This window comes from Pan troglodytes, chromosome 9 (assembly GCF_028858775.2).
Source record: "Pan troglodytes isolate AG18354 chromosome 9, NHGRI_mPanTro3-v2.0_pri, whole genome shotgun sequence".
NCBI lineage: Eukaryota > Metazoa > Chordata > Mammalia > Primates > Hominidae > Pan > Pan troglodytes.
The window spans coordinates 40,015,519-40,038,582 of NC_072407.2; the positions used below are offsets into that span (position 1 = coordinate 40,015,519).

Below are 23,064 nucleotides of genomic sequence, written 5' to 3' on the forward strand. Positions count from 1 at the left end.
CACATCCCTTTGTTCCTCCAGAGTTGAATGGCTTGCAGCAGAGACAGCTGCATGGCACTGGCCCCGTAGGTCAGGAGCCTGGAGCTCACTGCTTTGTGCATGTGTTGTCACTCCTTCCTGTGTCGTCCTCATCATCCCTTCAACGACTAGAGTCAGAGCTGGTGTTGCATGATTCTGTTCCTGTGACTGTCCTGCCTGGAGAGGAGCACATGCGATCATCTCAAAGGCCCCATTGATACCCTCAGCTAACATCATCTCCCGGTGCTTTTTCTAACTCTGGCTTATCTTACCAGCCACCCAGGGTCACACTAGGTCTTCATCAGGCCCCTCCTGGACTGGGGAGGGTCCACTGGAACCTCACTTGGCTTTAGGACAGTGAGTGTCATCGAACTGGACAAGGTCAGAGGAAGTCAGAAATGTTATTCCTGATAAATAGCTTGCAAAAATGATTTTAGCCTGGCTTGCTTCACTGGAGAAGGGCCCCTTTGGCACACCTACCACATTGCTTCCCACTTTCCAGTAGAAAAGAATTAGAGATGGACTGCCTAAATAATAAGGTGGCATTTATGCCATAGAAGCTCACAGGCATCCTACAAATGGAATATGTAAGAACAGCTATTTCCCGTACAACAGTGCCCATTTTATCCCTTAGCTTTCTGGCATATAGAGTAACCTTGCATGTGTTATTACGTTATCATCACATTTTGTTAGGGAAAACCGTACACATTTCCAATTAAGACAAAGAATGTGCAATTTCCTGAAGTCAGGATTGAGGTCATAACTTTGAGTGCTCAAGAATTCCAAGTTTAATTAAGCCACCAAATGCTGTTGATAAAGAGAAAATGCCCTATCAATATCAGAGGTGATGAGAGGGTGATCTGGCTGTGACAGGTCACTTTTCTAATGGCCAAGCCTGATCTTACCTGGCCTGGCTGGTGCAGGAAGTATCTCCTATTACAGTGAGTGTGTGTCACATCTGGAAGCTGCCAGGTTCTGTTCTAATACCCTTTTCTGTTTCAGTAGAGACTACACACAGATTTTGCCACTGTGAATGGGGTGTGTTGCTTTTCTTCCATATTAACTGTATTTTCTCAGCCTTTCCTGTTGAAGCCTGAGTCCTTTCAGTCAGGAGGCCTGTGAGCTTCCAAGCTGAGTGGACTTGGAGGGAAAGTGAGAGAATGTTGATAGGGTCTTACAGCAAAAATGAGCCCTGTCACATCCTGTCTCTTGGAAGGGTTGGAATGCTTTTGTCCCTGTTCTAAAGAGTCACTCTCCAGGGACGGAGCATCATGTTAGTTCAGTTTAGATTACATGATCTCCCTTTGGCTAGAAAGGGTAGAACCTCTGCCTATGGTCCTACTACATTATAGCCACTGAGAAAGTGATAATTCAAATAAAGTAGAAGGAGAATGGATGTTGTATTAGTCTGTTTTCACATTGCTATAAAGAACCACCTGAGACTGGGTAATTTATGAAGAAAAGAGGTTTAGTTGACTCACAGTTCCATAGGTTTAACAGAAAGCATGGCTGGGAGGCCTCAGGAAGCTTACAATCATGGTGGAAGGCGAAGGGGAAGCAAGCACCTTATTCACATGGTGGCAGGAGGGAGAGAGAGAGAGTGAAGGGGGAAGTGCCACACACTTTTAAACCATCAGATCTCATGAGAACTCACTATCACAAGAACAGCAAAGGGGAAATCTGCCCCATGATCCAGTCACTTCCCACCAGGCCTCTCCTCCAATATGACATGAGACTTGGGTGGGGGCACACATCCAAACCAAATTATTGCACCCGTGACCCCTCCCAAATATCATGTCCTTTTCACATTGCAAAATACAATTATCTCTTCTCAACAGTCCCCTAGTCTTATTTCAGCATTAACTCAGAAGTTCACAGTTCAAAGTCTTATCTGAGATAAAGTAAATCCCTTCTGCCTATGAGCCTGTAAAATCAAAATCAAGTTAATTACTTCCAAGATACAATGGGGATACAGGTATTGGGTGAATGCTTTTGTTTCAAGTGGGGGAAACTGGCTGAAAAAATGGGGCTGTAGTCCCCACACAAGTCTGAAACCCAGCAGGGCAGTCATTAAATCTTAAAGATCCAAAATGATCCCCTTTGACTCCATGTCTCACATCCAGGGCACACCGATGCAAAAGGTGGGCTCTCAAGGCCTTGGGCATCTCTGCTTCTGTGAGTCTGCAGGGTACAGCCCCCATGGCAGCTTTCACAGGCTGGCATTGAGTGCCTGTGGCTTTTCCAGGTGCATAGTGCAAGCAATCAGTGGATCTACATTCTGGGGTCTGAATAATGGTGACCCCCTTCTCACAGCTCTACTAGGCAGTGCCCCAGTGGTTACTGCGTATAGGGGCTCCAACCCCACATTTCCCCTCTACATTGCCCTAGTAGAGGTTCTGCATGAGGGCTCTGCCCCTGGAGCAGACTTCTGCCTGGACATCCAGGAGTTTCCATACATCCTCTGAAATCTAGAGAGAGGTTCCCAAACCCCAACTCTTGCCTTCTGCGCACCCACAGGTCCAACACCATGTGAAAGTTGGCAAGGCTTGAGGCTTGCACCCTCTGACACCACAGCTTGAGCTGTTCCTTGGCCCCTTTTAGCTGGAGCTGGAGTGGCTAGGACACAGGGCACCATGTCCCAAGGCTGCAGAGAGCAACTGGGTCCTGGGCCCCGCTCACAAAACCATTTTTCCCTCCTGGCCTGTGATGGGAGGGGCTGCTGTGAAGTTCTCTGAAATGCCCTGGAGACATTTCTCCTGTTGTCTTGGCTATTAACATTCAGCTCCATTTTACTTATGCAAACTTCTGCAGCAGGGTTGAATTTCTTTCCAGAAAATAGGGTTTTCTTTTCTACCACATGGCCGGGCTGCACATTTTCCAAACTTTTATGCTCTGCTTCCCTTTTAAATATAAGTTCCAATTTCAGATAATCTCTTTGTTCATGCATATGAGCATACACTTTTAGAAACAGCCAGGTCATGAATGCTTTGCTGCTTAGAAATTTCTTCTGTGAGATACCCTAAATCATCTCTCTCAAGTTCAAAGTTCCACAGATCTCTAGGGCAGGGGCAGAATGCCACCAGTCTCTTTGCTAAAGCATAGCAAGAGTGACCTTTACTCCCGTTCCCGATAAGTTCCTCATCTCCATCTGAGACCACCTCAGCCCGGACTTCATTGTCCATGTCACGATCAGCATTTTGGTCAAGAACATTCAACAAGTCTCTAGGAAGTTCCAAACTTTCCCACATCTTCCTGCCTTCTTCTGAGCTCTCCAAACTGTTCCAACCTCTGCCCATTACCCAGTTCGAAAGTCACTTTCACATTTTCTGGTATCTTTACAGCAGTGCCCCACTCCTGGTACCCATTTTCTGTATTAGTTCGTTTTCACACTCCTATAAAGAACTGCCTTAGACTGGGTAATTTCTGAAGAAAAAAGGGCTAATTTACTCTCAACTCTGCAAGCTTAACAGGAAGCATGACTAGGAGGCCTCAGGCAACTTAAAATCATGGCAGAAGGTGAAGGGAAAGCAAGGACCTGCTTCACATGGTGGCAGGAGAGAGAGAGCGCAAAGGGGGAAGTGCCACACATGTTTAAAGCATCAGATCTCTTGAGAACTTGCTATCACGAGAGCAGCAAGGGGGAAATCCACCCCCATGATTCAGTCACCTCCTACTAGGCCCCTCCTCCAATTCGACATGAGATTTGTACAGGGACACAAATCCAAACCATATCTAAGATGTTGAGCAACTTCAACAAAAACTGCGCCCTTGCCCACTATAGATGCCCACTCATTCCTCATCCCACAGGAAATATGGGCTCAGAGACCTCAATGGTGGGTAGCATCACTGAGTGTTTTCCTCTAGCCCCAGCAGTTTGATTCTGTTTAATCCTTCTTTTCTCCCTAAATTATGTGGGCACCATAGTTACCAGAGTTAGAATTAATTCACAGATTAGGGGAAAAGCTATGACTTTAGGAAGCATATGGATGAATTAAAATGTTGGCTTTTCTACTCATTAGCTGGATGCTCTTGACTTTTCCCAGCCTTGGTTTCCTTAAGGGTGCAGTCAAGGGGATGAGATGCCTCCCAGAGTTGTTCTGAGAATTAAATGGAACAGGTTTAGTGAAAGCGCTGAGCTGTGTGCCAGGCACATACGAAGTAGGAGTTACTGAATGGATGTGCGATGGTGGTTCACCCTCCCCGAATCCCAGACTGGGCACCTTGGGCTCGCTGCCTCTCCATAGCTGCTGCAGTTCCTAGTGTTTAAGAGTGTGGGTTTTAGAGTCATACAGACCTGGGTTCCATGACTGTCTGATTATGTTTCCTTGGGCAAGTTTTTGAACTCTCTGAGCCTTAGTTTTCTGCTCTGTAAACTTAGCACTGGTTCCTTCCTCCATCACATGGTGGTGGTGAACAATCCCATGACAATGCAGGATGTAGATATTTAGCTCAGTGCCTGGTGCATAAATAGTGCTCCACTGTTATCACACAGGGTGAAATTGCCTTATGGGCTCAAGCCCGTGGATTCAGACCTTACTTCTGGCTGCATCTGCCTTGCTCCAGATGTCGACTATTCCCCTTCTTGCAGGGGAAGTCGCACTTTTAGCCCAAGAGGGAGGAAATGGCTGCTCCATTGCCACCATCCTGCTCAAGGTTCAGCCCTACTGGTCCCATATTTGTGCCTTGACCTGGGTTACTCTGTCCCCAACCCCACACAGTGGGCCTCAGTGACTCTCTCAGTCTGTGGGGGAGAAAGTTAACAATTCTGATTCCAAGAGCTTTGGAAAAATCCCACCTCCTCCAGCAGTCATTATTTATTTATACTTTAATCTTCATGGATTACTCTGAGTTGCTCATAGCTTTCCAGAAAGCTCCGAGTAAGTGGAAGTCGTACATGCACCCAAAGTAATTAATGCACTTTCTACTAGTGAGAGAAGGTGTAATTCGCAGGAATGTGTGTCAAGACCCACCCTGCTAAATTTATACCCTGTAATTTGCAACGTTTGTTGGCACTGAATTGGCAGGTTGGTGAGTCTAGCCTACCTGCTTTGCAATTATATCTACTGGCCGGTATTGTAGGATTGAGTAACTGGAGAGACTCATCACTTAAGTAAATTAGAACCTGCTTCTGGGACCCATCTGAGATCACCCTCTGGTAGGGAGGCTGGTTAATCATGTTTCCTTTGTGCATACTGGAGAGAATCTGATAAAGGTGAGGGAGGGAAGAGGCGAAGGCAGTCCTGAGGCTTGCCTGAGTGTGGAAGGACCGGCGGCTTGGGAAGGCATTTCTTCAGCAGTCCTCCTCAGCCAGCACTCTGGAAAAGGAAAACACAAAACTGTTAGAACAGAAATGGTTTTATGGTCCATTTTATGAGCTGCATCAGCCCTAATAATCAGCTCTGGGGGAGACTCTTGTTAGTTTTTAAAACTAGAAGTCACTTTGCAGCCTCTGCAGGCCAGTGATTTTAGTACAGTCCTCGTAAATTTTCTTTCTGAGGGGAAACTGGCAGGAGAATCCGATAGGCTGCAATGTAAGCTTGTAGTTCAGGTGCTGGGAAGCGGGTGTGAGATGGTTGGATTTTTCCATGGCTATGTTTTTGTGGCCAGATAAAAGAATTGAGTGAAGATGAAATAAAGTTTGGGCAGACCCAACCCTTGTAGAAATCCCAGACCCTCAGTTTACTCCACGTGACCTCTGGTGGACTGTTCAGCCTACCTGAGTGGCCTCTTCTCCTTTGTGGAAGGGAGCAAATGAGTCTTTTGATTAAAGTTGTTATAAATATTAGATGCTTGTAAAGGCTCTGGCACATGGAGAATACCCAATAAACGGTAGTTATCATTAGGGCCATTTTTATGTGAGGAGGGCATATTATTTGTCATTTGTAAAGAACACTTGGGGATGCAAACCAGGCAGAATGGGTAAACAAATTGGGTAAAATCCTATATTTTTTCAAAAAGCCATTTGAATGTGTACCTGAGGCCTGAAAATGTGGATTAGATACAGATTGTGCTTTGATGAGAGTGCAGTTGTACCTCAAGGAAAGCCTCCTCCATCCCAACTCCAGGGTTCATGGAAGACGGTAGCATTCCTATTTGGTGTTGGGACCTCTTCAAGGCTTGAGAAAATATAAGGAGGAATTTAGAATCTGGGGAGAGGGATCCTTTCTCCCAGGAGTTTGTTGGGGTCAAGAAACGTAGCTTTAAATGCTCCTATTGCAAGATTGGGTTTGTCGATACACAGGCAATTCTATGGGTGTTCCAGTCCTATGGGGTGAGAAAGAATGAATATATATATTTTTTATCTGTCTCTGTATGTGCCTGTGTCAATTCCTAGTAAATATTTATGGGCTGGCAAGTTGCAACTGGGAAAGGCCCATGTTTAACTGGCTAAATATTAATAAGCATATTCAAGAGAACTGAGGTCTTTGTTTTGTCTTCTTAAGAAATGAATCCGCTCTTATTCACTGTGTATTCACAGGAAACTGTGCTGTTCAGGGAAGAAGTACTGCCTTGTTTTCCTTGTAGGCTTTCCAGCTTGGATTTCGATTTCCACTGAGGCCTTATTTTTAAAAACATGTTTTTACAGCAGCATTACAACTGTGGAGATTATAGCAGTCTCCTACAGCTTTGGTTATGAAAATAATATATATCGTCTTTTTATTCCCTTTAATTGACCATTCTCTTACCTTCCTTTGTCTCCACATGGAGACACGGCTAGATATCTCCCTCCTTTGTATTTTTTTCTCTCTTCTCCAACACTCTGAGATCAAAGCCCAAGTAAGTACACACCTTCACTTTTATCCTGGCTTCCTGGTATCCAGTGAAATGGATTTCATACTGCTGAAATGTCCATCCTTTCCCCAACTCATATCTGTGGCTACTTCTATCTTTCTCTTCCTAGAACTTTCCTGAAGAGTTAATTTCCTTATCTTGGCAGTGCTTCCCAGGAAACTCCCTTTTTTGCTCTGAGACAGACCTTTTAATTGTATTAAATCAAATGCTTCCGAACCATAGTTTAGACCCCCTGGTCTGGGAGCAGTCATCATAGGCAGGGCTTTGATGAACTCCCTTTGCAGGATCTGGTTGGCTATCCTGGTCACCTGGATTTACAAAAGGCTAAGAATAGCATTGGAGAAGACAGTCCTGTATTATTTTTCACTTACATACCTGAAAAATTAGTTTCTATCAGAATAGAAATAGAAATGGATTTCCCCCCAGCCAGAGCTTTATGCTGAAAGATGTAAAGTGGAATTGGGAAGATAAAATTAGACTCTTTAGGAAAGAATGGGTTTCCCACCTCCACTATAATCACTGTCATGCACCCTTATAAGTGGACTGGGTGTTGCTGAAATGCAAATGCCATTCGATCTGTTGCTGATTTGCTTACTGAAAGTTGCAGAAATTTAATCCATGCAGAAAATACTATGAGTCACTTCATTTCCTGCAACATTTTTTTTCCATTATTCATATTATGGAAAGGAGCACATCAAAAAGGCAGGTCTACAAATAACACAGTTTTCAAAAAAATTGTTTTATTTTTCTTACGAAGAAGTTTTCCAGGAATCTGTAACCAGTATCAGGAATTCCCCAGCTTTGTATACATAGCCACTCATGATCGGATTCTACTCCTTGCTTTTATCTTGCTTGTTGTCTTTGGGGTTTTGAAGATTTGAAGGAAACTGGTCAGAATTATTGACAAAGTGCTCAGGCCTCAAAAACTACTATCAGAATAAGGGATTGAAGAATATAACCCACTTTATTGTGTTTGTGTCTGGAGTATCTGAGTGTTAAAATTTGAAGCCCAGGGTAGCTCTCTGTATTGCTTGTTACATTTTAGGATTGCTTGCCCCTTGCTCCAATGGTGCAGGCAGAAGAAATGCAAACAAAGTACAGCATTAGCCTTAGCAAAACATATAACTAGGACAGTGGATCTGCTGCCAAAAATACCATCTGCTGTTTTCCAAAGCCAGAGATTGATGACTTGAGTTGTCTCTGCCTTCAGCAAATAGTCAGAGACTAAATAGATTTATTTACTTTAAGTTTGCCCAGCCCTTCATAATATTTCTTATTAGAAGAAGAATATATTTTGGAATTAGTGAAGATAGACCCAACTCTTTGATTCCCAAATGGATGCCTAAAAATTTCCAATAGCTTCCAAATTGGATTTTCTTATTACTTTTCTTTCCCAGTCTCTTTCTACATAGGGCTGCCAGGTTAACCTACCTGAAGCATTACTCATCTCATGTCACTCCCTTGCTCAAAAACGGATGATGTTGGCTTCTCCTTGTGTATAAAGTTAAGTCCAAGTTCTATAGTCTGGCACTTAAAGCTTTTCCCACCCTTATATCCTCCTCTCCGTGACCATTTGCTTTCATGCCTCCATTTAGCTCAGCGTTTCATTTGGAATAGAGGTCTGCATCATACCCAACCTGCAAACCGGCCTGGGTGGAAATTATTCCATGCAGCATTCCATGATGCTTCCCCTGGAATAAATTTCCCCCTCCTTAGAAATTCTTTTTTTTTGAGATGGAGTTTTGCTCTTGTTGCCTAGGCTGGAGTGTGATGGTGCGATCTCGGCTCACTGCAACCTCTGCTTCCATGATTCAAGCGATTCTCCTGCCTCAGCCTCCTGAGTAGCTGGGATTACAGGCATGCACCACCACGCCCGGCTGATTTTGTATTTTTAGTAGAGATGGGGTTTCTCCATGTTGGTCAGGCTGGTCTCGAACTCCTAACCTCAGGTGATCTGCCTGCCTCGGCCTCCCAAAGTGCTGCAATTACAGGCGTGAGCCACCGCACCCAGCCCCTCTTAGTAATTCTTACATTCCATTTCTTACTTTCTTCTGTGGCATTTATGGCTTCCAACTTTTATAATTATAAAATAATTGTAATTTTATAGCTCTTTAGGTGCACACTCTTCTCTCCTGCTCAATAGTAGGTTTTTGATGTGCTCAAGTCTTGTATTCCCTGCAACCTTGAGTATTGTAGGTGTCTAATGCTTTCTTTTTGGGTAAATGAATAAATCAGTTAGTTGAATGAGTGCTTACTACAAAACAGAGCATGTGATAGGCAGCGGGTATCTATTAAATATAAATATCTTGTTCCATGGCCCCAATCAGTGAAAAATGTGATTGTTGAGGAGGTCACTGGCTAGGAATTTTAGAAGTGAGAACACAGTGGTCATTGCTGTAGTCTAGATTTGGGTGGTCCTTCAACACTTCAGATGTATAATTGCTTTGGGATTTGTGTATCAAAAGTTCTGCTACCACAATAATACTGATATTATAACTTTTGAAAGGGTGGAGAGGGAACCATAAGCAATTGTAACTTATGTATTCTTCATCAACAGGTCTATTCTGCTATTTTGGGGACATAGCAGAGGTCAGTTGGAAAGAGATTTAGGGAGCCAGTTAGAGCCTGATTTGCATGCTAGTTCTCATTACCTGGCTTGTCATCTTGAACCTCAATTTCCTCATCTGGAAAATGGGTATAAGTAGCTACCCGATGCAGTGTGGATTAAATGACAAACAGAAAGCACCAGTGCAGGCTCTAACACATAGTGGGTGCTCCACGAATGCAGGCATCACGTCTAAGGGAAGTCTGAGTGGCGGCCTGTCACCAGCATCATGACTGTTTGACTTCATAGTCTAACTGCATAACTGTGGGGAAGAAGGCAGGCACGGTCATAGAAGTTTGCTATTTTCTTTGAAAGTGGTTTCTTACTATTGATTTTAGCTAATCAGTTTAGATTGTTGTTCTTCTATATTCTAAAGTCTCTAGGGGTTAGGAATTTGGATTAATATATTCTATAGTAGTCTCCCCTTATCTTCGGGGGGTACATTTCAAGACCCCCAGTGGATGCCTGAAACCGAATATAGTACCAAATTGCTGTCAACTGGAACCTATTTCTGTCCATGTGTTCCACCTACAAATTTAATGCCTTTCCATCCTAACTAAGCACTTATCACACACTCTGGCTGTAACTTTTGCAGTTTGAGGTGTGACAGCAAAACTAGCACAAATTCTTTTTCCTTCTTCACAATTTCACAGATAGAAAATTTATTCTTACTGTGCATCTTAGCAACCTCAGCATAAGTTTTTTTTTGCTTTCCTTACTAAGTCGAGAACTTTCACCTTTTCACTTAAAGGAAGCACTTTACAGCTTCTCTTTGGCATACCTGAATTACCAGCATCACTCTTCTTGTGCTTTGGGGCCATTATTAAATAAAATTGGTGACTGAAACACAAACATTGCAAGACAGAGGCAGTTGATCTGATAACTGAGACCGTTCCTAAGTGACTAATAGGCAGATAGTGTAGACAGTGTGTGTATGCTGGACAAAGGGAAGATTCATATCCTGGGCAGGACAGAGCAGGACGACACGAGATTTCATCACACCGCTCAGAATTGGACCACGATTCAGAACTTATGAATGGTTTATTTTTGGAATTTTCCATTAATATTTTCAGAAGTCCATTGACTGAGGGTAACTGAAACTGCAAAAAACGAAACTGCAGAAAAGGGAGGACTATTGTATTTCAAGATGTGAACTTCTGGGAATTTTAAAACTGGAAAAAAGCTGGATGGAAAAGTTGAAAAGAAAAAAGTCAGATGTTTGGGAGCAGAGGATGGAAATTTATGCAGTTTCAATTCTATTTCCATTATACTTCTAAAGTTACCGTTAATTTTGAAATATAAAAAAGTCCATTTTGTATAAATCAGCTTGCCCAAAGGTGATTATATTTGGTATATTTAGAGATAGAAATGCTGTTCCTTATTTGTACAGGCAACCTGAGAATTATTTTGTTTTCCAAATATCGCTGAGTGTTCTTATCTCTTGTCCTTTGAGCAGTACTGAGGATAATGTCTGATTCATAAGGGCAGTTTGGTAATAATACATTTTTTCTGAAATTGTGTGCTTATTAGCAGGGCTTCTTAGCCTCTCAGCAGTTTGCTGATGCAAAGGGACTTTGAAGGAATGATGTCTGTTTCTTCTTCTTCTTCTTTTTTTTTTTTTTTTTACTTTAAGTTCCGAGATACATGTGCAGAATGTGCAGGTTTGTTACATAGGTATACATGTACCATGGTGGTTTGCTGCACCTGTCTACCCATCGTCTAGGTTTTAAGCCCTGCATACATTAGGTATTTGTCCTGATGCTCTCCCTCCCCTTGCCCCCCACCCTGCTACAGGCCCCTGTGTGTGATGTTCCCTTCCCTGTGTCCATGTGTTCTCATTGTTCAACTCCCACTTATGAGTGAGAACATGTGGTGTTTGGTTTTCTGTTCCTGTGTTAGTTTGCCGAGAGTGATGGCTTCCAGCTTGATCCATGTCCCTGCAAAGGACATGAACTCATTCTTTTTTATGGCTGCATAGTATTCCATGGTATATATGTGCCATATTTTCTTTAGGAGTGATGTCTATTTATTTGGATGGTGTTTTACAAAGTCTGTTTCCTTTTCTTCTCAGGAGTTTGCAAACCCCCAGGGGAGTGTGCCTGAATTTTTTCCTTCTCTCTAGCTGGGGTGATTGACAGTGGCTGTTACAGATGCCTTGAAATCTTTCTGCCTCCCATCCACCAGTTTTGCTGCTGCCCCATAGATAAGTGTTGTCCGCTAGGATCAGGAAGACATTGGTGGAGAGCTAAGGTAAGGCAGGCTTTGCAGGCACACCCCCTTTTTTTTCCTCAAAAAGATACTTTGTAAAAAAGTCTTCTGTTGGTTCTTTCTTTTGAAACCTTTCCTCCTGTGGTTTTTGGTTGTGTGTCCTGTTGCTGAACTGTGGGCCTGTGATTCTTGGGCCTGGCAAGTGTGTGCTGAGGTGTTCCTTCCACGCCTCCCTGTTCTTGGAGGCTGAGCTTTGAGCAGACCTTTGTGTGTTTACACAAGTTTGGGATTTTTACTGGGGTTGGAGAGGTGTCTGGAGATGGAGTTGCTCTGGGCAGAAGTTTGAACAGAAGCTGTTTTGTGGGAACACAAGAAGCTGATCTGAGAAGGAGAGACAGACAGATAGACAGAGAGAGGGGTGCATGACTGGCATGGAGCTGTGTACTAAATACAAAGGAATGGTATTACCAGCCTAGGCTTTAATGAAAATGCTGTATAACACCATTATGGGAAATGATAACTTCTGTTGTGCCCAAGGAATGGAAGCGGCTGGAAGGGTGCAGTATGGGATGTGCATGGTACCTGCAGTGATGGTAACGCCTGGAGTGCTCTTAAAGTCACAACTCCCCTTGGCTGGGTGGCCCATCACACCTGCTCCCTCCTTTCCCGCCTGCCATGGGGAGGTGGCAGAAACTTTGCTGGCGAGGTGAAATCAGCCTTTCTCTCCCAGGGTTCAGACTCCTTCCTGAACATCTATCTGGGCAGTGGTGATGACAGGGCAGTGCCTTTTTGAAAGAATTATTACGGCAAAAAAGAGGAAGAAAGCCAGGTTCAGACATCTCCCTTGGCTGCAGGCAGAAATCAGCATTCAGTTGTCTAATCTGTAGACTCATCAAACATAAATTATTCTGGATTGCTTTTCTCTCTGTGTAGCTTGCTATAAACTTTATGATTTATTTTTATTTTATTTTTTGCCAAAGACAAATAAAAAATGTTTAAACAAAAGAAGGGGGGAGCCCGCAGACGAACCATGTGGAAAAGTTCAGTGAAGACCCCCCTAGGATTCCTGATAACCAAGAATAATCCCAGAAGAGTTTGGAAAGTGAGTTGGATTGTAACTGGAGCTGGAATTGGCTTCCAGGGCAGTCCCCTACTCCCTGTTCAGATTCATTTTGGAACTGAAGCGACAGCAGCCATGTAGACTTTTCTGAATGCATCCCAGAATCTGGCTGTTAAGCCGAGCTTCAGTAGATGCCACCGCAGAGCCTTGCGCCAGGTCTGAGAAGTTTGCATGCTTGGGGTTTATCAGGGTGTGGCTCGTGCCATTTTGGGCATTGCAGAAAAGGAGTGGGGCTGTTTTGAGTATTCAGAGAAAATGAGTGAATCAATTAAAAATAAATCCGGGACATGCCATTCCACCCCCGCCCCCTGCCCCCATTGCCTGTCCCCGTCCCCACCCCTTGTCATTGCATTGTGAACTCTTGGACTTGATAGTGAGGTTGCTGGTTGCTCAGGCTGTAGAAGGAAGAAAGGAGAGGAATGGTGTCTATAAGCCAGCTATGCTGTTCAAAAACATGTTTTTTATTTTTTATTTAAGTAAACTTTTTATAGAAACTTAACGCACATACCGAAGAGCGCGCAGATGTTAACTGGGGAGCTCTATGAATTTCCATGAAGTAAACACACCTGGGGAACCAGGGCCTAGCTCAAGAAGTATAGCATTGCCAACCCCAGAGCCCTGGTGGTGCCCCCACTCCATCCTCCCCCTGCCCCCCGCCACTGTTCTGACTTCCAACATCGCAAATTCCTTTCTTCTGTTTTTGAACTGGCAAGAATGTCTGGCTCCTTTTACTCCACATTAAAAAGATCTAGTTTCCACCTCATCTTCCAGGAGGTGGGTTGTAGGGTAACCCTCCACCCACTTGGGTTGCAAGGACAACTCCAAAACCTTGGCGACCCGACATCCCACAAGCCTTGGGCTCCAGACTCCAGCACTCTTGTTCCAGGCGCCCTTGAATGAGCTCGTCTGTTTTCCAGCAGAAATCGTGGCCTGATGCCACCTGGAAGACCCAGTAGCGTGGAAACAGGAGTCCAGAGCAGGCTGTAAGTGTGAGCTCACAGGGAGGGCAAGTGAGATTTGGAGAGACCTGCCACATTCCCCGCAGAGGACGAATGACGTTTACATCCCTTAATCAGAGTCAGAGGCATCCCACCCAGGCAACTGAGGTGTGGGCCTCTTGTGGGGAGTGGGGCTGGCCAGAGGGGAGGGGAGAAGTGTGGCTGTGGAAGGTGGCTCATAAGAGCTTTTATAGAATACACTTGTGTTCTAAAAGGGAATAAAAGGAAACATAGCCCTTGGGTCATTTTCTATGCTAACTCATTAATAAGCAGTCATCCACAGGTTTCTCTAAGTGATTCCTTGTTCAGTTTTTCTTTTTAGTTTGAGCCAACATTTGGGACTATAAGTTTCTGACTGTATCAAGTACTCTTATCCCAAACTTGCTTCTCTTGTGCTTTAAGGAATGCTTCATGAAAATATTTTGTAATTTGGTGAGTAAGATGACTGTTTCCTTTTGGGTTTTGTTTCTTAATGTTAAAGGAACAAATCTTTCTCTGTGTGTATGTATTTTTACAATGAGCAGCGCTATGCAACCTCTCCCCTAAATCATCTTGGCCGCTTTTGTAAGTTCTCCAGGCATATTTACTATGGTGACACTTTAAGCAATTGGTTCTGAAGAAAAGAAGCCAATAGAAAATATACCCACATTCTAAAAGGACCTCTCAGTTCCTTCCCTGCAGAGTGTGTGTTCTAAGATTGTGCAGATATAAATGTAAATACCAGTATACTATACATCTACATCTCTAGCGATGAACAAACATGGGATTCTGCTATACATATTGTTTTCCAACTTGCTCTTTCCCTTCTGACTTTATTGTGGCTATTCTTCCATGTCAGTACGTTCTAACTCCTGAATTCTTTTTAAAGGCTGATGTGGTAGTATGGCTATATTGCATCATAGGAGGGGACCTCAGAAAGTTCGTGGAAAGACAGAATTAAAAGATAAAAATATAAACTTTACTCCTCAACATAAGCTTCATCAAGTTCAAGGCACTTTGGTAAGCGATGATACCAACCATTTAGTCCATCCCTAAAGAACTGAGGGTTCTGGGAATTTAACCATGTCAATGTGTTTTTTACATTATTAACTGAAGAAAAACGTTTGCCTTTGAAAGATTTTTAGGATTAGGGAACAAAATCAGAAGCCAAGACTGTAAGGAGGCTGCCTCATGGCTTCCCATTGAAATTCTCAAAAAATTGCCCTGTTGGATGAGATGAATTGAGCAGGAGCATTACTAGGATAGAGGAGGACTCTCTGGTGAAGCTTTCTGGGGCATTTTTCTGCCAAAGCTTTGGCTAACTTTCTCAAAACCTCTTATAATAAGCAGACATTATTGTTCTTTGGCCTTCCAGAAAGCTAACAAGCAAAATAGCTCTCAAGTATCCCAAAAAACTGTTGCCATGAGCTTTACTCTTGACTGGTCAACTTGCGCTGTGACTGGACTACTTTCACCTCTTGGTAGCCATGCTTTGATTGTGCTTTTTCTTCATGATTGTACTGATTAAGCCATATTTTATCATCTTTTTTTTTTTTTTTTTTTTTTTGAGTCTCGCTCTGTTCTCCAGGCTGGAGTGCATTGGCGTGATCTTGGCTCACTGCAACCTCCACCTCCCAGATTCAAGCAATTCTAGTGCCTCAGCCTCCCGAGTAGCTGGGATTACAGTCGTGCAGCCCCATGCCCCATGACTGTATTTTTAGTAGAGACGGGGTTTCGCCATGTTGGCCAGGCTGGTCTCCAACTCCCGACCTCAAGTGATCCACCCGCTTGGCCTCCCACAGTGCTGGAATTATAGGCATGAGCCACTACATCTGGCCCATGTTTCATTTAATACAGTTCTTCAAAGACATGCTTCAGGATCTTGGTCCCACTTGTTTAAAATTTCCATTGAAAGCTCTGTTCTACTGTGTAGCTGTTCTGGGTGTGCCAGTTTTGGCATTCATCAGGTAGAAACTTCAGTTTTTCAGTCAGAATTGTGTAAGCTAAACCAGTTGAGATGTCTGTGGGTTATTATTTCTGTTGTTTATCATGGATCCTGTTTAATTAGGGCACAAACGAAATTAATTTTTTCCTCCAAAGTAGATGTGGATGGTCTGTGGCTGCAGGCTTCATCTTCAACACTGTCTTGCCCCGTCTTAAAATGAGTTAGGTGTTTGTAAACTGCTGATTTTGGCGGGGGGCATTGTTCCCATAAACTTTTTGTAAAGCATCAGTGATTTCATCATCCTTTCACCCAAGCTTCATCGTAAACTTGATGTTTGTTCTTGCTTCAGTTTTAGCAGAATTCATGTTGCTCCAATAGGGGCTTTTTTCAAACTGATGTCTTATCCTTCTTAGTTCCTCAAGCTCGATCCTGTTCAGACATGTTATAACAAGTTAGTACGAGTTTATTTGGCTACAGAAAAATTTTAAAATCCGTGCATAGTTTTTTCATAATATGCATTTTCACAAACTTTGAAGATCCCTTTCATTTACCTATCTCCTCTTATAGACACTTGAGTTCTTTAAAGTTTTGGACTTTTACAAGTGATGCTATAAATAAAAAAAACCCAGCCTTTTATGTGTTTCTCCCTGCATTTATATATTTCTAAGGCTAGATTCCTAGAAATACAATCAGTGGGTCCAAAGGTAAGCTCATTATAAATTGTGCCAGGTGCTGTCAAATGGCCCTAGAGAGATGGTACCAATTTATACTCCCACCAGTAGGGTCTGAGGGTGCCAGTTTCCTCACCCTGCCAACCCTCAAGAGTACCCATCTTTTCAACTTTTGCCAGTCGCATTGTTTTAAACAATGGCATTTCACGTGCATTTGTTTACCTGCTAGTGAGGCTGTGCATCTTTTCATTTATTAGCCATGTTTATTTTTTGTGCCATGCTTGTTCGTTTTCTTTATTCATTTTTTTCTTGGTTTGTTTGCAGTTCTCTTAAGGAGTTCCAATTAGGGACATACAGGATTGTTTTAAAACACGCATTTAGAAAAAAAAATCTCGATGGGCATTTCTGGCTATAAAACTCTATAAAAGACCAAGTACTTCTTCTTTCTGGCATTGAAGGCTTTGGTTTTCTGCTTTGTTTTTATTTAATTAGGTGAAATTTTTCCTCCTGGCTGGAGAGTCCGGCTGTCTGTAAATGCATTATCATTTGTGCAGCACGGGGTAGATTGTGATGTGAGCTGGAAAGTGAGCCATGGCAGGCAGGGGTTGGAGCCTGTTGGAGCTGATTATCGCGGGTGTTCAGTGCAAAGCTGAATCTCTTGCCCCGTGTCTCTTAAAAACCGTGGTCTCTCATGTTGTTAGCATAAAGGCACTTGATTGACAAAAGGAGAGACAGGGGGAGTCTCTGGAGATGTGCTGGCACTCTGGTTCATTATGTTTCTTTATTCTGCTGGCATTTCCTATGTCAGTCTTGCTTCGTGTGGAGCCATTATTCCTCTCTTCACATCCAGGTCATGTGGAGAGCTGCCACCTTCCATATAGGTAGATAACCTGGCCTCATTGTTCATAGGACACCAGAGGTTCCAGGAATGGGGTGGCCAAGGGCCTGGGTCCCAGCACTTCAGTGGCCGTTGATAACAGAGGCAAGCTTTTGACTGAACCCCTTTAGGCTCCTTCATTCCTGCCAGCTCACCCTTACCTCTCCAGTAGTAAAGGGCTTGTGCCTTTGCCTGCTCTGGGTGAGAGTCCCAGAGCACAGTAGCCCATCACACTGTGTTGCAGCTGTCACTATTCCCTGGATACAGAAAGAAACAAATAAAGGCCAAAGTTAGGGTGCTAATGGTTTGGGATTCACCATGGGGAGAAGGTGAATCAACCTCTCTGTGGATGGAGGACTGGAGGCGTGACTGAGAGGCGGTCTGCCACCCAGTGCAGAGCAGAAACAGAGGGCTGACTCAGAGAGGCGTTTTCACCTGCTGGATGCACTTGGGCCTGGCTCTCTTCCCCTTTAACATGTGTCTGACCTTGATTTCCTGTGAGCTGGCTCTGTGGGCATGGGTCATCACAGAATGCGGGGTTTGTCTATGGGCAGCTGTGTCAGATGATGCTGACAGCACATGTTATCACATGCAAAGTCCTTGTGCCCCGGAGTTCTGGAGGCAAGCTTTTACCTGCCAAAGTTGCAGTATGAAGTACTGGACTACATTTGAATTTTTACTTTGAGCCATGAAGAATTACTGGTTTACACTCAAGCTAATCTGGAGGTAAAGGTTGCCTCACAGAAAATCCTAGGGTCCATAGCCTTCTCAGGAAAGAAAATAATAATATGAATAAAAAATAATATGAATAAAAACATGAATTTTTGGTTCCTATGCCCGCCCCTACCTTTTAAAATAAGCAACTTATTATCTGAGTGTGAAGAGACATGTTTTAGTTCTGTAATCTTAAAATGCATGCAAATAGGGACTGTCCACAAGATGGAGGAATAATCCTAATTTGAAGGAATAATCCACAAGATGTTTATAGTATTTTAGCACAGGGAAGCAACTGTCCATTTTTCCCTCCTTCTTTTTCTCTCTCCATTTCGATAGACACTCTGTTGTGGGCTCTGGGCTACATTAGAACACATTCCCTCCTGTAGTTTAAAAGTTGTTCATGAGTTGTGGGGGGAAGAAAGGCACCCAACAGAAATTTGTGGAGCATTATGGTAAATGAAGAGATAGAGGTTTGCATAAGTTATGTTGAGAGGTCTGAGTGGGGGCTTGTACATTGTCTTGGGGGACTAGGGAGAAAACCCCTGGAGAGGTGGGCTGGCCAGGATACCCAGGGCGCCTCTGCTGACCCAGGGACCTTGAGTTTTACCCGCTGTGGAATGGGGATTTGAAACAGCATGTGACGTGGTCAGATTTGTTCTACAGCTGTGTGAAGGATGCTTTTAGAGGCCAAGACTGGAGCCAGGAAAGCCAGTAAGGAAGCCATTAGTGCCAAAGAGGTAAGAGAAGCATTTGGACTAGGGTTGTGAGTGACAGGGATGGGACATATTAATGAAAGCATCAGTTGGTTGATGGCGGTGGGGGTGAGGGAGAGGGATGGTTGGTGGTTCTGCCAGCTGAGATGGCGCATGATGCAGGAGGAGCAGCTTTAGAAGAAAACCCCAACATTCTGTTTTGGACATGCTGAGCTTGTGCCAGGGATGGAAGTATCTTTGGCAATACGGGGTGGAAATGTGAAACCAAGGGTGGATGGAGGATGTCGTTGAAGGGAGGAGAACTGAATTGGCGGTGTTGGTTTGGAAGTTATCACCGTGAAGGTCCAACTAATAGTGGACAAAATGACTTAACTAGGGAAGATATCGCTTGTTTAAGCAGTTGGGAGCAAAACTCTGAAGGCTGTTAAGGGAGGGAAAGGAGCTTCCGAGATGACTGAGAAGGAATGATCAGAGAGCCAGGTGTGTGTTAACGGGAGGCAGAGGAAGAGAAGAATATGGTGTGAGGGTGGCCAAGGGAATGGAGTTTCAGAAGGAGGGAATGATCTAGCTGATCCAAAGCAGCAGAATTGTGCCTAAGGAAGAGATGGAAAATTAACGTTTGAATTCAATGATTGGGAGGCCCCCTGGTGACTTTGTGAAGACAGATTCAGGAGAGAGTGATGGTGGTGGGAACCGGACAGATGGCAAGGGATTGAAGAATATGCAGACTGTAGGGTTTAAACCTTCTTTTCTTTTAGACGGGGTCTGGCTCTGTCTCCCAGGCTGGAGTGCAGTGGCGTGATCTTGGCTCACTGCAACCTCTGCCTGCCGGGCTCAAGTGATCCTCCCACCTCAGCCTCCTGAGTAGCTGTGACTTACAGGCACATGCCACTATGCCTGGCTAATTTTTAATTCTTTCTTTTTTTGGTAGAAATGACGTCTCACTATATACCCCAGGCTGATCTTGAACTTCTAGGCTCAAGTAATCCTCCTACCTGAGCCCTGCAAGTGCTGAGATTACAGGCGTGAGCCACTGTGCCTGGCCTCAAACGTATTTAAAGGTTAATCATGGTCTCAGCGTTCACCAGGCCTTTGACTTCTTCCAGTGTCTTGATATTGAGCTGCCCCTGTTAGCAGGGAGCAATGGAGTCACCTGAAGAACTGGACCCACACTGTGGCGCACGTTATTTCAATTTACTGAAAAATCGTTTCCTAATAAACAGTTCCCTTCTGTTCTTTCATCTCGCCTGGTATGATTCTATTGTATTCAGTTCAGGGTGGATCCTTTTACACTTCAGATCACCCTTCCTCTAATTATTAATCATGTAACTACATTAGAATGCTTTGTCTTATGAAATGACGTGTTATGTACCTACATTACATCTAGCCTTTATATCATAGTAATTCTTTAATCGTGAATTATAACACCTTTAAGAAATGAGCCCTAGTTAATCTTATGGCCACTATTTGCATGCTGTCATAAAATGTGTGAAAAATTCAGAAGCTTCTACTGAATTTTAGTATTTTTTTTTCTTTAAGAGGTTTTCTGGTGTGAGTGATACGCAGTGAGAATTCTGATGTTTCCAGGTCTGTGACTACTTTGCTCCAATACCAAGATGGACAGAACAGCCCTTTGATTACCCAGGGAGCCTGTCAAGTTTGCATCTGGTCAATCTCTGTTTTATATATAAGGAAACTGAGGCACAGGGTGGGTAAGTAATTCCCTGAGCTTGGAAATTAATGGTAATAGAATTCAGTGTATGGGCTCCAGGGCTGACTCAAATGAGAAGGGCTCTATAATCCATCTTTAATTTTTAAACTTGCTTCGTTTTCTGGAAGGTCATAAGCTACCTTTTCATAGGCTACCCTTTGCAATCTGGAAACCCCAAACAGGTTCGTCTACACAGTTTCAGCCCTTTAAAACAGATTTACCAAACCTGATAGTCTCTTGCAAAGGTAAATTGCTTGCTCAGGAGGTCTGAAAGCTGCGATCATTCAGACATGCATACTAAAGTGGGGACTCCAGCAGTAAACACTGCTTAACTCTGGCACTTTCTAGATGTACAAACATCATTTGCTCAAGAAGTCAGCTAATTACTCATGATGGAGGGCCTGTCGTCGTGCTCAGGAGGGAGTGTGCCTGCGTGAGCAGATTGTAGAAGCGGGATGGACCAGTTTAATGGATTAAGCTACTTAAGAAAATTTAAAAAGACTCACCGGTTAATATGCACACCCTCTTTGCTTGACGGAAACAGGCTGGCGTTTTTGATCTCCCTGGCGGGGTTGCTTTCCCAATCAGAAGTGATAAGCCAAATAATCATTTATTTGCTGAGACATGATGGAAGATTATGGATAATTGAAGTGAACCAGAGAGACCCTTTAATCCATAGGGAACGGGAGGCAGGTGTGATTCCCGTCCCTTTGGAGATTATTTTCTCCTATTGCAGGGGGCCATGGGGACTAGCCGTCTCCTAGCTGAGTAGAGAAGGTCAGAATTGTAAAGTGCAGAGGCCAGAATTGGGTCTCATCTGGGAGCTGGAGACTTGGATTCTCTGGCCAGCTCCAGCACTGCCTTTTGATGAGCTGGTTGCTCTCTGGGTTTTTGTCTGTCTGTATTAAACAAGAGGAACTATCTTCAGTGCCTGCCTTTCAAGGATATTTTCAGTCCCTCAGAGGAGGAGCTCTATGTCAATCCCACTTATTATTTTAAATGCTGAAGACTCTATCTAGGACAGGCAGATGATGTGTGTTTGCCTGCTATGGGGACGATTACGAGTCCACAGAAACAAAGAATGAGTGGGGGAATTTGATTGTCGTCTGTTACTGCCTTACTTTATGCATGGGGAAACTGAGGCTCAGGGAAGTGAAGCAACTCCCCCAAAGCCCAGTGGTGAGTCCCATATGCCTTTCTCATTTGACCTGCTTTATAGCTTTATAGTTGTTTGGAAGGGTTCATTCATGTGTATAGTTTGGCTGCTATTAAAGAGCTCTAGGAATGATTTAAGGAGGGCTAATTATTTCTTAGGAATAATTAAGCTGAGGCCATCATGTATGAGAAGACACACAGCCAGGGTCTGCACTGGGAGGTCTTAAACTGTGTCCTTAAAACCTGGTGTCTGGCCCCACAATCTGCTTTTCTGGATCTAAGTGACCACCACGTTCCAGCTAACCAGCCCAGATTCCAGCAGGCTTCCCATCTGACCAGACTACACCCACTCTAGAGAGGCAGGAAGAGAAAAGGGACCCAGCCTTCTCTGACTCAGAGAGTCAGTAAGAATGTATGGAGGGAAGGAAGGAGTAACATATACTAGTACCATTTATTAAACCCCAAGTATATACCACCTCCTCTCTTACATATACTTTATCCTTCTGTCTCTTGTATGTCCACATTTTACCTATATATATATTTTATATCTATATCTATAGCTATATCCATATCTATATCTATAGCCATATCTTTGTCATTATTTGTATCTATCATCCCTCTATCCCTCAGCAATGCTGCCAGGGATGTGGGGTTTCCTCAGTTTTACAAATGGAAAATTGAAGCTCAGAGAGGGTAGCTCACTTGTCTGAAGTTGCCACAGCTAGTTACGGTTATAAGAGAATTAGGCATTAGAACCCAAGTCTGGCTCACTCCTGAGCTCATGCTCTTTTTAACAGACTGCCTTCCCAGAAGGGAGGACAAGGGATTGGGCTTCACTGTCTAGTTTCCCTGCCTTCCCCCATCCTTCACCCTCAAACCACTTCTTCTGTGCTGGCCACCCTGGTTTTTGACTCTGCTCTGTGCCTTTGGCCCCTCCTTAGCTGCAAAAGCCAGGGGGCCCTACCAAGTCACAGCCTTGGCTATCCCCAGCTGAGCCCATCTGAGCCTTGCTCAGCCTTCTGCAGCCCCATGTTGAGGGGCGAGGAGGCAGATGGTGTGGACTATTCTAAGGAAGACAGCTTTACTGTGGCTTTCCTCACCCTGACTTCTTAGGGAGTTAGTACTCAAAAAATATCTGACCTACTGGCTAGGCCTTGCTATTTCTGTTTTTGGAATGTCATGGCTTAGTAAGTTTGGTGGGTAAATCTATCTTAGGAGATAACATTTATTTTTTCCTCCACAATCAGCTTCTACCCTGCAACTGTTGCTGCCTTTCAGAATATGAAAAGAGCTCATAATAGATGGAATCTCCCAGAAGAAGTTCTTTGCATTTGCTCTTTCTTTTCCAGTATGAACGCTTGCCCCCTTTTATCTCGCATTCCTTTGTAGTTGGTGGGGTTTTTGAAGCGAGAATATAGTGGTAAATGCTTCCATATGTCTTTCACAGGGTTTTTTTTCTAAAATATTAGTGTAATTTTTGTTCCTTATAATAAAATTTTAGCAATGAAACATTTTTTTAAAGGGTAGCGAAAAGTTACCAAGAATAGCACAAATC

General features: G+C 43.7%; 1 protein-coding gene across 4 annotated transcripts in view; it reads left to right on the forward strand.

Moving 5' to 3' along the window:
- Window positions 1-23,064, forward strand: part of LDLRAD3 (low density lipoprotein receptor class A domain containing 3) — a 287,680-nt gene that overhangs the window by 58,543 nt on the left and 206,073 nt on the right. The window contains exon 1 of one of the 4 annotated variants that reach the window (XM_063782863.1): window positions 20,237-20,355. The exons of the other annotated variants lie outside the window; for them this stretch is intronic. The gene's annotated coding sequence lies outside the window, so the exon portion shown is untranslated. Of the gene's footprint in view, window positions 1-20,236; window positions 20,356-23,064 lie in introns of those variants that run through there. 4 annotated transcript variants of the gene reach the window in all.